The sequence below is a fragment of the Mustela putorius genome, unplaced genomic scaffold, assembly GCF_011764305.1.
Source record: "Mustela putorius furo isolate JIRA1106 unplaced genomic scaffold, ASM1176430v1.1 tig00000785_pilon_pilon_pilon, whole genome shotgun sequence".
Lineage (NCBI taxonomy): Eukaryota > Metazoa > Chordata > Mammalia > Carnivora > Mustelidae > Mustela > Mustela putorius.
The window spans coordinates 1,205,565-1,215,968 of NW_025421480.1; the positions used below are offsets into that span (position 1 = coordinate 1,205,565).

The 10,404-nt window shown below is 39.9% G+C and overlaps 1 long non-coding RNA gene across 7 annotated transcripts in view; it reads right to left on the minus strand.

Moving 5' to 3' along the window:
- The window catches only part of LOC106006209, a 41,713-nt gene that overhangs the window by 29,921 nt on the left and 1,388 nt on the right, over positions 1–10,404 (minus strand). For 3 of the 7 annotated variants that reach the window (XR_006607969.1, XR_006607966.1, XR_006607965.1), the window contains exon 2: positions 680–735. This is a non-coding gene — a long non-coding RNA (uncharacterized LOC106006209). Of the gene's footprint in view, positions 1–679; positions 736–3,006; positions 3,773–10,208; positions 10,305–10,404 lie in introns of those variants that run through there. The other 4 variants (XR_006607970.1, XR_006607967.1, XR_006607971.1 and 1 more) reach the window with 2 other exon arrangements.

The window sequence follows — 10,404 nt, forward strand, 5'->3', positions numbered from 1 at the left end:
TTTTAAAAAGGTTTCTCTGAGGAAGTGTCATTTGATGTGGACTATATTCTTCATGTCCCGGGAGGGAGTTAAAGGGGCCATCCTTACTGAGAGACGCCCCCCTGCAGAATTCGGGAGAGAGACACAAAGAAGCAGGCACATCTGAAGAAACGGTGGAAGTTCGTCATGACTTCAGGGAGAGTTGGAGGGGAAAGACAAGGAATGAGCCTGGGGAAGAAAGCAGGACCCACCAGTGGAAGAAAGATGCTCTCTCTGAAGACTTAGCAAGTATCTGGGCTTTGAGTAAAAGATAAAGAATTTTTTTAAAATTCTTAAAAAAAAAAAAAAAGATTTGGAACGAAGAGACCAACTTACCAGGCTACTATCAAGACCAAAGGCAACCCCTTGGGCATAACACCCTGGGCTGTGTCTACTGATTTCTTTAAAGAGATAAGACCACGACCTGGTAATATAAAATCTCTATAACCAACAAAGATGTAGCTGGATGCAGTATTCTAATGTGGCTTTTAGTAAAAAAATAGTTGGCGGCAAAATGAATATGAGGGGTCAGTTTTTTAAAGCCACAAGGAAGTGACAACTGAAATTCCTGTGCAATTTAAAGTTTACATCTTACGTCACAAGCTTGTTCCCTGGTCGTCACTTACAGTTAATAAGGTTTAACTTCATTTTCTTTTCTTACCTTATACAAAAGAAGTATAACCAGAGACTCCATGTCTGTTCATTAGTCACTTCTCCCTGCAATGGGGAAAAAAAAGTCATCTTCAGGCATTTGAAGCATTGATTCATCACGGGGCCTTCGCTAACCACACTGCTAAGCATCTGATGAGCTTTGCACCTATTAAGGGACTGACTCGTATTACAAATCTACCTTAAAGCATTACGGAAGTCCTTAAACATCCCAGCCTGGATGCCTTCAGGGACTAGACTCATAAATAAATGAATGAAGCAGGCAGATTCCATACCAATCCTTCTACTAGCAAAGCAAACATAGGGAAGTTAATGCCAGGCCACCCCCAACTACTGTCCACACTGCTGCAAGTGTGGCATGGCAAGTCCATCTTCAAAGCCCTTCAAAATCTTCCCATCATCCTTTGGACAATGTTCAAGCTCAAGGGCATTCAAGGACCTCCGTTAACTGGCCTTCATCTCTCTCATTCTTACTTCTCCCTGCTTCCCTCTTTCTACTCACGATGACAGCCTGGTCCTATTTCCTAAACTCATACCACTATGATTCTTACTCTCTGCTTTGGCCCATGCTGTTCCCTTTGTCACAGATATCCTTCACCTCACACACACCTCCATCCACCACCATCCACTTGGATAACTCCTGCTTTTTTGTTATTTATTCTTTCTCCATAATGACTTTCTCCGAAGGCCATCATCCAGACTCCTTTTTCCATAAACGCCCATAGACTGACTTACCCCTTCCTATAGAAAACATGCTTTCAAGAAAACAAACCTGACAAATTAATTGGCACTCAATTTTTAAAGATATATTTATTTATTTATTTGAGAGAGAGTGCACAAGAGGTGGGGAGGGACAGAGGGAGAGGGAGAAGCAGGATCCCTGCTGAGCTGGGAGCCCAATGCAGGGCTTGATCCCAGGACCCAGGGATCATGACCTGAGCTAAAGGCTGACACTTAACCAACCGAGCCACCCAGACACCCCTACACTCGGTTTTAAATGAATAATGACCCTTCCCAAAGTTGCCAGACTTAGCAAACGTATAGGACAACCAGTTAATTTCAAAATTCAGATAAACGATAAATAATGTTTTAGAGTAAGTGTAGCCTGTGCAGAATTTGTATTTTACCCAGCATCCCTATCCCCTGAGTATTTGGATTTTGTCAGGATTTCTCAACTAGAAGGTGAGGTCCTGTGCTTATGCCATAGGAGGGAAAGAAGTATCAAAGCATCACCTAAATGAAATGGATAAAGACCCAAAAGTGGGACCTCATGAACCAGTCAGCAAATGAAGAAGAATTTGCCTGGCCAGAGCCTCCCACCACTACTGAACCATGTTCTGCAAGAAGGGTCTTGTCCTACGTCTGTTCAAATGCTCCTTCTGGTGATGGAGGAGCAAGATGGCGGAGGAGTAGGAGACCTAAATGTCATCTGATCCCAGGAGTTCAGCTAGATAGTTACCAAACCATTCTGAACACCTACAAATCCAACAGGAGATCGAAGAGAACAGCAGCAGTTCTAGGAACAGAAAAGATGATGAAGTTTTTGAACGTAGGTGAGGTTCGATGGGGTGAGGTTCAAAGCCAACAGCTAAGAAAGAATTCTTAACACATCTTTGGTGCACAAAGGTGGTTTATTAGAGCACAGGGACAGGACCCATGGGCAGACTGAGATGCTGCACCGGGGATGTGAGGAGGGGCTGGTTATGTACACACAAGTTGGGGAGGTGAGGACAAAGGGGTGTTCAGAAGGGCTATTGGGGTAAAGAAGACTGTCAGGATATTGAAGGCCTGGTTACTCTCAAGCCAAGGCCATTTTCCCTCTAACGAGTCACTAACATAAAGGCAATTGGGGAGTCTCCTGGTGGAATGTCACATTCCTGCTATCAAGCATCCTTGTTAGTGAGATTCAGGTTTAGAAGAAATTTAACTTTATTTACTTTTCCTTCTACCTCCGCCTCCTTCAGTTTTGTTTATGGAGAGGAGGGCGACCTTAGGGCTTGAGGAACTGAGTTATTTGCCTCTGGAAATTGGGCTATTGATAAGGTAACTTCTTTGTTGTAAATCTCAAGGACATTTGTAAACCAAGGGAGACTCGGCCTTGCAGGACTGTGATCTCTGCAAGTTAACTATTTGTTCTTCTTTTAGCGCAGTAGGGGTGCCTGAGGGATGTCACACACATTACCGAGGGGAGCGGGTGGAGAGGGGTGCAAGGTGCCAGCTTTTGCTTTGTCCTCAGCCAGCCTCCTGCTCCCTCTTCAAAGCAACCACTCTCTGGAAGGTCGGATGTGCAGAGAAGTGAATCCAAGGTCAGCCACTTACCAGCAGGTGAGAGAGCAGCGGGGCCAAAATCAGAACGCTTAGACGTCTGCTGCGATGCCGGCCGTCGCTCCAGAGACGAAGCAGGGCGTGGAGCCCTCATGGGGCCGTGTGGTCTCAGGTCCCTCGTGGTCCCAGAAAGACCGGGGGTGTCTGAGTTTGGCAGAGCCCCCGGGTATGGAGCCGGGCAGCGGGGGGAGAGATGGAGCCGAGCAGTGAGCTCTCAGCTCGGCGTTTCATAAACTGTGACTCGAGGCGGAGTCGGGCCACTACTCTGGGAGCAGGGACCCCACCAGTGGCAGCTCCAGGGAGACTCCCCGCTTCCTCCTACGGGAGGAGGGGCCCAGGGGTGCACTGCCCGAATCCGCTGGGTTTGAAGAGTCCACGCGGGCCGCGCGACAGAGACAGAAACTCTCAGTCGCAGGCCGGGGAGCTCGAGTGCAGCCGAGACCAGGGAGAGGCAGGGGCTGACGGCTTTTCCCCGGGGGCGCACCGAGGAGCGGGCCCAAGCTCTCGGGCTCCGCCGGCGAGACCAGGCAGCCGCCATCTTCATTCCCGTCCCCCAACGCGGTACGGAAAGCGCTCAGGGAACAAAAGCTCCGAGCGCGAACCCCAGCGGATTGATGAGCCCCGCCCCTGGCAAGGGTGTGCGGTTCTGCCCCAGGCAAAGACGTTTGAGAATCACGGCAATGGGCCCCTCCTGCAGAAGATCAGCAAGAATGTCCCCCCAAGACCAAGTTCACTGATCAATGAGCTACGGGAAAGCAGAACATAGAATTCATGGCTTTTTTCCCCATGATTCTTTAGTCTTTGAAAGTTAAATTTTTTAATTTTATTTTTTCTTATTCTATTTTTTTAATTTTTCCTCTTTCCTATTTTAACCTTTTTAAACTATTTTATCTTATCAATACCTTTTTAAAAATCTTTTTTAACTTTCATTGTTATACTCATATTCTGTCCCTTCATTGTATTTAATCTTACTTTTTGTGTACATATAAGTTTTTCTTTTTTTAAATTCTAGGATACAGTTTCTTCTAACAAATCAAAATATTCCCTTAGTGTATGGCTTTGTTCTAGTCTCCTGCTTGATCACATTCTCTCCTGTGTTTTTTTCTTTTTTCAACCAACTTCTTACCGTATCAGTTCCTTTCTTAGAATCTTTTTTTAATTTTCATCTTTACAGTCATATTCTATCTCTTCATCATGTTTACCCTTATTTTTGCATATATATATATATATGTTTTTCTTTCTTTAAAATTTTGGGAGGCAGTTTCTTCTAACAGACCAAAATACAACCAAAATCACATATGTGGCTCTGTTCTATTTACCAGTGTATGTATGTGTACACACACACACACACACACGCGCGCGTATATATCTTTTTTCCTCCTGCCATCTCCCCCCAGTTTTGGGTCTCTTCTGATGTGGTTAGTGTATATTTTTCTAGGGTTGTTGCTACCATTTTAGTATTTTGTTCTCTCATCCATCTAGTCTTATCTGGATAAAATGACAAGGTGGAAAAACTCACCTCAAATAAAAGAACAAGAGGCAGTACTGACAATTAGGGACCTAATCAATATGGACATTAGTAAGATGTCAGAACTAGAGTTCAGAACGATGATTATCAAGGTGTTAGCTGGGCTTGATAAAAGCACAGAAGATACTAGAGAATCCCTTTCTGGAGAAATAAAACCCCTTTCTGGAAAAATAAAAGAACTAAAATCTAACCAAGTTGAAATCAAAAAAGCTATTAATGAGGTGCAATAAAACATGGAGGCTTTTACTGCTAGGATAAATGAGGCAGAAAAAAGAATTAGTGGTATAGAAGACCAAATGATGGAGACGAAAGAAGCTGAGCAAAAGAGAGACAAACAACTACTGGGTCACAAGAGGAGAACTCAAGAGATAAGTGATACCATAAGATGAAATAATATTAGAATAACTGGGGTCCCAGAAGAAGAAGAAAGAGAGAGAAGGGAAGAAGATATATTGGACCAAATTATAGCAGAGAATTTCCCTAATTTGGGGAAGGAAACAGGCATCCAAATCCAGGAGACACAGAGAACCCCCCTCTAAATCAACAAAAATAGGTCAGCATCCCATCATCTAAAAGGAAAACTTACAAGTTTCAGAAACAACAAGAAAACCCTGGAAGCAGCTCAGAACAAGATGTCTGTAACCTACAACAGAAGAAATATTAGATTGGCAGCAGACCTATCCACAGAGATCTGGTAGGCCAGAAAGGACTGGCATGATATTGTCAGAGCACTAAATGAGAAAAAGACTGTATCCAACTAGGCTGTCATTGAAAATATAAGGAGAGATAGAAAGCTTTAGGACAAACAAAAACTAAAATAATTTGCCAATAACAAACCAGCCCTAGAGGAAACATTGAAAAATGTCCTCTAAGCAAAGAGAGAGCCTGAAAGTAACAGACCAGAAAGGAACAGAGACAATATAGAGTAACCATCACCTTACAGGCAAGACAATGGCACTAAATTCATATCTTCATATCTTCATATCTTCATATCTAACCCTAACCCTGAATGTAAATGGGCTAAATGCCCCCAATCAAAAGACAGAGGGTATCAGAATGGATAAAAAAAAACAAGACCCATCAATATGCTTTCTGCAAGAGACTCATTTTAGACCCAAAGATGCTTCCAGATTTAAAGTGAGGGAGTGGAAATCCATTTACCATGCTAATGGACATCAAAAGAAAGCTGGGGTGGCAATCCTTATACCAGACAAATTAGATTTTAAGCCAAAGACTATAATAAGAGACAAGCAAAGACACTATATCATATCTAAAGGGTCTGTCCAACAAGAAGATCTAACAATTTTAAATATCTATTTCCCTAAACCAATTAACAACAATATCAAAGAAATACATCGACAATAATACAATAATGGTAGGGGACTTTAACACTCCCCTCACTGAAATGGACAGATGATCTAAGCAAAAGATCAACAAGGAAATAAAGGCTTTAAATGACACACTGGACCAGATGGACATCACAGATCTATTCAGAACATTCCATCCCAAAGCAACAGACCATGTGGAACATTCTCCAGAATAGATGAACAGATCCATTCTCCAGAATGGAACAACAGAAGCACGTGAAACATTCTCCAGAATAGATCACATCCTGGGTCACAAATCAGGTCTGAACTGGTACCAAAAGATTGGGATCATTCCCTGCATATTTTCAGAGCATCCTGCTAAAGAATGAATGGGTCAACCAGGAAATTAAAGAATTAAAAGAAGGAGGGCCTTGAATCCAAGCCACCTAAGTCCACTTTTAATCGCTGCACCAAACTGCAAGTCCTAAACTCCATTGTGGCAGATGTGGGAGGAAATTGTGGGACACTGATCAAGGTAATTAGTTTGATGAGAATTTTTGTAACAGTTGAACCAGTTTTTCATGTTTCTACCCATCACCTTCTAGCACAGAGACTGGGACCAAGAGTATTTGCTCCAAGATTAATTCTGACAGAACAAACTTCAAAGTCTTTAGAAGAGTATGTTTATTCTCATAGTTTACCATATCCCGGCACTCTTCCTAGTCTTAATTCCCAAATAAATTTTTGCCATTTCCTCAAATGTCCTTTTTCTGACTGCCCAGCTCTTCTGTTTGAAAAATGTAGTCTGACAATTTTTGTCTTTAGTTGGAATACTTTATCACTTTCATTTAACCTCTCAGTCCACCATTTTTCCATTTATATTCAATCTGCCTCACCTGTTCTACTTTTCCTTTTCTCCTCATATACTTACTCTTGAATTAATGAAATATATCCTTCCTTTTCCACTAACTCATTTGTTGTCTTTTACTATTCTGTTGGGAGTTTCCTTAGGGACCACATTATGCATCTTTGGCTTCTTAAAGTCAATGAAAGTTCTATATAACACTTTGAATTTATTTACTACCCTAATATCTTTTTTAGTGCTTTGGGCATGTACCTCATTAGACATTTTGGTTTTTTCTTCATGCCATCAATATTCTTATACACATATTGACCCATTCATTCTTCAGTATTTCTATGCTTCCATCTGGGATCATTTCATTTGGTCAGAGAACTTTGATTTTCCTTCAGTGTGGGTCTGCTGGTAACTATCTTAGTTTTTTTCCTTTTTTGTTTTTTTAATGAGTTAGTGATTCCAATACCATGCTGTTTTGATTACTATAGCTGTGTAGTAGATTTTTACATCAGGATACTTAAGTCCTCCAGTTTTATTCTTTTCAAGATCGTTTGACTATTCAGGGTCCCTTGAAGATTCCAGAAAAAATTTAGTATGGGTTTTTCTATTTCTCAAAAAAATGTTTATTGGGATTTTGGTAGGAATGACAATGAATCTGCATATTGCTTTGGTAATACTGGAATTTAACAATATAATCCCTCCCAATCCATGAACATGGGATGTGTTTTCATTTATTTATGTCCTCTTTAATTTCTTTTAGCAACATTTTATAATTTCCATTGTACAAGTTTTTCATCTCCTTGGTTGATTTGTAAGTATTTTATTCTTTTTGATGCTATTATGAATGAAATTGCTTTTGTCATTCCTTTTGTCATTTCCTTGGCTCACTGCTCGTATACAGAAAAGCAACTGATTTATGTGTGTTAACTTTTTATCCTACAATTTGCTGAATTCATTTATCAATTCTAACAATTTCTTTGTGGACTTCTTAGGACTTTTTTTTTTTATTAAGATTTTATTTATTTATTTGTAAGAGAGAGAGAGCGAGTACAGGCAGACAGAGTGGAAGGCAGAGTCAGAGGGAGAAGCAGGCTCCCTGCGGAGCAAGGAGCCCGATGTGGGACTTGATCCCAGGACGCTGGGATCATGACCTGAGCCGAAGGCAGCTGCTTAACCAACTGAGCCACCCAGGCGTCCCAGGACTTTTTTTTAATATGTAAGATCATATCATCTACAAATAGAAATAATTCTACTTCTTAACTATTTATATATCTTTTATTTACTTTTCTTAAGTAATTGTCATGGTTAGAACTTCCAGGACTATGTTACACAGAAGTGGTGAAAAGAGGCATCATTGCCTTGTTCCTGATCTTAGAGGGAAAACTTTCAGTCTTCCACAGTTGAGTATTATGTTTGCTATAGGATTTTCATACACAGTTTGGACATGTGGTGACAGTTTCCTTTTACTCCTATCTTTTTTAGTGTTTTTGTCATGAAAGTGTGTTGAATTTTGTCAAATATTTTTTCTGCATCAACTGAGATAATCATGTTTTCTCTCCTTTGTTTTTTGATGTGGTCTGTTACACTGATCAATTTGAACATGCTATACCATACTTGCATTTGGGGAATAAATCCCACTTAATCATAGAGTATAATCCTTTTAATATGCTTCTGAATAATTTGCTAGTACTTTATTGAGGATTTTTGCATCAATGTTCATAAAGGATACTGATCTGTAGTTTTCTTTTTTTGTAGTGTCTTTGGCTTTAGCATTTGGGGTAATTCTGACCTCATAGAATAAGTTATGAAGTGTTCCCACCTCTTCAATTTTTTAGGAAAGTTGGAGAAGGATTGGATTAGTTCTTTAAATGTTTGGTAGAATTCATCAGTGAAGCCGTCAAGTCCTAGGCTTTTCTTTTTCTTTTCTGATGTCCATTTGTCTATTTCTTTGTGATTTACAATTGGTAGCTTTTTTGTTTGTAGGGATGTGTCCATTTCATCTAGGTTATCCAATTTTTTCCCACACAATTGTTCATACCACTATCTTACAATTTTTCTTATTTCTGTAGAATATATAGTAATCCCTCATTTAATTTCTGATTTTAGTAATTTGAGTATTCTCTCTTCTTGTCTTTCTTTTTCTTTCTTAGTTGATTTAGCTAAATGTTTGTCAATTTTGTTGATCTTCTCAAAGAACCAAGTTTTAGTTTCATTGATTTTCATTACTGTTTTTATTCTCTTATTTCATATATATTTCATTTATCTCTGCTCTAATCTTTATTATTTCCTTTCTTCTGCTGGCTTTGGGTTTAGATTGTTCTTCTCTTTTCTACTTCCTTAAGTTATAAAGTTAGGTTTTTTATTTGAGATCTCATTTTTTAATGTAAGCATCTATAGCTATAAATTCCCCCCTTAGCACCACTTTTGCTGTGTCCCATAAGTTCTGGTATGTTGTTTTATTTTCATTTGTCTCTAAGTACTTTCTAATTTCTCTTGTGGTTTCTTCTTTGAGCCACTGGTTGTTTAAAATGTGTTGATTTCCATAATTTTGTGAATTGTCTGGCTTTATTTATTTATTTCTAAATTCATCCCATTATGTAACCACAACTTCTCTAATGAGAAGATATTTTTTATCACATTTATCTTCTTAAATCTGTTGAGACTTAATGTGTGCCTAACATATACTCTATTCTGGAGAATGTCCCATGTAGACTTGGAAAGAGCACTTATGCTCTTTTCATTGGATGGATGTTTTGTACATGTCTGTTCAGTCTAGGTGGCTTACTGTGTTGTTTAAGAATCATGGTCTTAAGAAGAAATTTTCTGTTGAAATAAATAATAGAAAGTTAAAATTAAAGGAGGAAGAGATATGACAGTTGATATATACATTGTTCTTATGAGAGTAGCCATAATTGAGGGATCTTGGACTCTTTCAGGAATGGCTCAGGGAAGTGACTGCAGGGCCCAGACCAGGTAGATGGGTGAGGTAATGGATCTTTCTTTCTTTCTTTTAAAGCTCCTTAATTCTGTGGTCATTGATCATCTTTGTTGTGTCTTTTACTCTTGTCATGGAGTTGCTCTATTTGACAGAGTAAGACTTTTATCAGGATCCAATTCAATTGGGGAAATTTCAGAAAAATAATGATTCCTGAATACCCTATTTAAAACTATCAAACTAGGGGGGGGGCACCTGGGTGGCTCAGAGGGTTAAAGCCTCTGCCTTCGGCTCAGGTCATGATCTCAAGGTCCTAGGATTGAGCCCCACATGGAGCCCTGCATCAGCCCCGCATCGGGCTCTCTGCTCAGCAGGGAGCCTGCTTCCCCCCTCCCCCTCTGCCTGCCTCTCTGCCTACTTGTGATCTGTCAAAAAATAAAATCTTTTTTAAAAAATTATCAAACTATCCTCCACTCCTACATCTCAGACCTCACTTTTCTGCTTTATTTTCCTCCTGAACTCTTATCACCAGCTACTCTACTTGTTTATTCTGTTTTATTAACTGCTTACCTGACTCCCTTCACTAAAAGGCAAGCTCCGTGAAGGTAGGGAGTATTCTTTCTTCTGTTCATTTCTGTGTCTGTAGCTTTTAGAAACGTTTGATACCTAAGACATGTTTGATAAATATTTGTTGAATGAATTTATGTTTAAAAAAAAACTCAGAGTTCTTAGATCTACTGGTCTTGTTGAAGAACAAAATCTGTTA